Below are 4,502 nucleotides of genomic sequence, written 5' to 3' on the forward strand. Positions count from 1 at the left end.
TGCAGGGGCTGTGCCTCTGAGGCCATGAGCAACTCCCGCTCCCTGCTGCAGGTACTGCTCCGGCTCACTGTAAATGGGGAGCTAGTGGAAGGGGAAATGGAGCCCCCTGGCACTCACTAAAAGGGAAAGTGGTGCATTCTCCATCTCTTGATATCATTGAATGAAGACTAGATGCCCTTCTGGAATGTGTGCCCAAAAAGTAACTATTGTACTACACAGGAAGCCTATGATATGCAGGGGGTTAGATGAGATGCTCTAAAGGGCTCTTCTGGCCATAAAGTCTACTAATTTTGGAAACACTGAGTGTAGAATTGGCAGCAGCCTCTGATGTTGTACTGTCTAGCCGGCTTGCTTCCTAGAATGAACAGGATTCATCATGGAAGTTGACACATCTAATTTGACAATCAGGGCCATGCTCTCTGAGGTATGGCCCCCAGCACCTGGTGCACCCCTGTGCATACCGCTCCTGGACCCCACTGACCAAATCTAGGAGATCCTTGATAATTAGCGGGTTCTCATTAAATCCTCATTTGAAGACTGGTGTCAGTAGCTGAAGGGGCCTCGATACCCAGCACAAGTTTGTACTGATCACAAAAGCCTCCAGTATCTGCGCAAAGCCAAAGCACTGAATCAGGGACAATTCAGCTAGACCTTATTCTTCTCTTGCTTCAATTTCAAGATTACTTAACTGCCCACATGGAACTAAGAATGGCCAGGCTGACGCCCTGTCATCTAATGCAGAATATAACCAAGAAGGGAGAAAGCTAGTCTGGACCAGCCCTTCCTCCTCAAGCCCCGAAACGTGCTTAACACTACCATACCTCAAGCTCTACTCATGCTAATTTAATCAGCCTCCTGGGATGACCCGCTGGCCAGGGAATGGGGACATCTCTGAACAATCAGGAGCCAAGAATGAGAAACAACATTCCATGTGGGACGCGATAACATTTACTAAGGGCCGCCTGTACTGCGAGGATGTCCCCGGTTGAAGGTACTACATCCGAACCAGGGCAACTCCCTGGCACGGCACTTTGGGTGCCTCAAAACCTCCTGCTTCGTTTGGTGGTGCCGGATGTGGGCTGAAATTCAGACTGATATTGACTCATGTGACTTCTGCACTTGCACCAAGGCACCACACACCAAATATCTTGGCACCTCATGTCTTTGCCCCAGCCATGGGCAGCCAGTGCCATGGATTTCATTGCAGAACTCCCTGAATGAAATGGCCACATGGTGGAACTGACTATCATAGAACAACTGACCAAGATGGCACTCTTCTTCCCCTGTGTCCTTATACCCTCGGTGAGAGGACAGATCAGCTCCAAATTTGCAAACCAAAATGCCAACGACACCTTTTTTTGCTAGCTATACAGTTCCCCCTCATTTCATCCCACACTACCAATTGCCTCTCTGAACTTCACAGCTATCGACTTGGTTCAATGAATCCATCACATTCAAGAACTACGTGGGCACCTTGAGGACACTAGGATGGACTTCAAATAGTATGCAGATTGCCAATGACAGGAGGGGTCAGTCTTTTCAGTAAGGAAACTATTTGATGAAGGGAGGTACCGAGCCCTTGGCATTGACTGAATTCCTAAGCCCCGTGTGTGGCAGCAGTTCCTGCCCCATCCCCCTTCTTTGACCTTCGGATGCCATCCTCCTCCCCTGGTTATAGTAGAGAAAATTCTAGGTCCCTTCCCCTGTGGCACAATCCATGCCCAGAGTGTCCAAGCCCCATGCAGACAATGGGACTGTCCTCTCCTCACCTCCTGGGGAGGGGAGGAACCTACTACCCCCATTTTACAGACAGGAATGAAAGCAATAAAGTGACCTCTCCAAGGTCACACCTACAAACATGGGGTAGATCTGGGAACTGGACTGGCTTCTACTCTAGTGCCTTCCCCACAGGGGCAGCTTCACTTCCTGCCCTTCCTTCTCCCCTCCCCTCTTGGCCCTTCTTCGATGGGGTCTCTGAACAGGAAATGAGCAGGGGCTTCCTCCCCTCTCTGTCTTCCAGGCTCTGGGATCTGGCCTTGCCTCCTACATCAATGTAGTCTGCAGCTGGCCCAGCTTGGGGGGCGATGACTTCATCCTGTCAAACCGAGAAGTGCTGGCTCTCAGTGATGCTTAGATGGAAAACCACACACCCCTCATGGAGGTAGGAACCACTCACTCATCTGGCTGATTGTGGCGTTTGGGACAAAGATCAGGTTCCTGGTACATAGTCTGGCTGAGCGCAACCCTTATCCCTGGGTCCCAGCCCTGGGACTGAGACGTTGTTCTCATTGTGCTGTGTTGATTTTATTCCTAGGAAAATCATCCCCAAAGGAGGTGTAAGGATCCTGGACTCTATTGCCTGCAAGAAGCTTCAGCCACCTTCACAGGTAGAGGTCACTGTCTTTCTTACAATGTCACCAGTGCCCCCACCCCCACCAGCAGATACTTTTTCTATGGGAATCTCACTAGAGCAGAGAAGGAATCTCTTCTTCTCTTAGAACATGTCTGCTCAGTAAATCCACCCACACTGACCTCATCTTAGATGCTTTATTTATCTGAGATTAGTGGTATCTTTTGAAAACCCTTAGCATGTGGGGGTGGGGTGGAGCAGGGGAGACTGGAGCTTCAGCAGATTCCCATGAAGAACACCACCCTGTTTTTCTGTAGTCAGGCTAGGGCTCACTGTCCATTGTGGAGGTGAAAAGCGGATGGGAGCTGCTGGATTGGCCTTGATATGCCATGTCCTTGTGTGGATAAGGGACCTACATCACAGAGATGGCCAGCAGCAGATGTACCACACATGACCAGGAATGGGCTGAACAACCTACATTGATAGGTAAGTAAAACTGTAGACACGACGGGCATTGGTGGGGATTGAACCTGGGTCCTTCAGCACAAGCCCCTCTCACTCAAACTAAAGGGATCACTCTAGGAGTCTAAGAGAGCTATCGGGTGAGTCTGATGGAATGAATAGAAAGGGAAGCCTAAGCTGAGGTTGCTGGGCCCTTCCCAGTAGCAGGGAGATGCTGCAGGAAGAAGTGGCAGTAAGATGGGATGGGGATGACTGAGGTGGAGATGTTTACACAGGGAGATGTTTGGATAGGGAGCTTAAGAGGTGAGGAGGAGAAGTCTGAGCTGGACATGGAAAAAGGGCAGCCAGAGCCTGACTTGGGAAAGTGGGGAAGACAGCACCAGGAGAGGAAGTTCATCTCAGCAGCTGCAGTTTGGATAGCTGGCAGGGGGGAGGGGAAGTCACCGGAACGTGATCTGGGGTCTTGTCAGTCGGAAGAGCTTGGATACACTGTCAAAGAGATCGGCCCTATTTTAACAGAGCGAGGAACAGAGATGAAGTGGTGAAGAGTTCCCTGAGACCTAGAAAGGAGGCTGATTGCGACTCTGTTCTGATTCTAAATCCTGTGCTTGGACCACACTCAGTGCAACCGTCTGTAAATTAATGACCTACCTGAACAACCACCAGTGCTGCCGCTGCCTGTCCTGGAGCAGAAAACTGAGAATTTTGTGGGAGCTTTCTCAGGTCAGTGTCAACCAAGGCTGGTGGCCTGTTGGAGAGTCTGTCTGACGCATTTGGAAAGCAGTCGCTTAGAAATGGCTGCTCCACGTAAGGGCATGGGGGTTGCAAAAACCCTCCAATGCACAGAGCTCTGACTAACAAGGCTTGTGTTCTATCACTAGAGTCCTGATGTCAGAGACCAGATGGCTGCCCCTGTGGTCTGGGCCATGGTGTTCTGCACTGAGGAACCTGTCCGTTCTCTCCAGACTGCAGGGATCTGAAATTCTTTGCAGCCCCTGCTGTTGCTGTACCCTGGAGAAGTGTATTTGTCTGGGGCTGAATTTGTGCTACCAGGGCTAGATACTGCTGACCTTATTCACTGTTGTGACAGTGTTCAGTGGCAGTTCTGTGTGAGCGAGGTCTGCAGGAATAGGCCTCATCTGAATGGGTGCTCTTTTACCCAGACAGAACCTTGTGGGCTGGACTGTACCCTGTGTGTGAAATTCCACTGGCAGTGGAGATGCACAAGTAGTTAGCTTTGGAGAGAGGGGTAGTCTAAACCTAATACCTTTGGGAGGCTTGGGTGGAAGGTGCTAGAGTGAGGAGACACTAACTCATGACCCCTCCCCGGCCCTCTGAGGTTGGTTGCTATTAGCTGCAAAGTGACTGGCTGCAAGGTCATACACAACATCAATAACAGAAGCAGAAGCCAGTCCCGGTACTCAGTACCAATCCAGCTCCACCCATTAGACCACGCACCCTTCCAGCGCCACAGAACCCAGGAGCCCCGACTCTCAGACCTGTGCCTTACATCACAAGGCCAAACCGTCTTCCGTTAAGGGAGCTATAGAAGGGATCATCTGTAGAGACTCCCTCTACACTCCCACTGTCAGAGAGTGTTTCCATGGGTGACAAGTGCATGAGCAGAGATCTCCCCTATGGGAATCCTAGGGGCTGCACAGTTGGGTTTCACAGGGAAGGCCTCCAGCAG

General features: G+C 50.8%; 1 long non-coding RNA gene across 1 annotated transcript; it reads left to right on the forward strand.

Annotated features, from left to right (window-relative positions):
• The first annotated feature begins 2,097 nt into the window (after nt 1-2,097).
• Nucleotides 2,098-2,749, forward strand: LOC113409331. Its single transcript, XR_003370515.1, has 3 exons — nt 2,098-2,161; nt 2,315-2,387; nt 2,668-2,749. It is a non-coding gene; the product is annotated as an uncharacterized LOC113409331 (long non-coding RNA).
• Nucleotides 2,750-4,502: the final 1,753 nt, after the last annotated feature.

This window comes from Terrapene carolina, unplaced genomic scaffold (assembly GCF_002925995.2).
Source record: "Terrapene carolina triunguis isolate 2854851 unplaced genomic scaffold, T_m_triunguis-2.0 Scaffold32524, whole genome shotgun sequence".
Taxonomy (NCBI): Eukaryota; Metazoa; Chordata; order Testudines; family Emydidae; genus Terrapene; species Terrapene triunguis.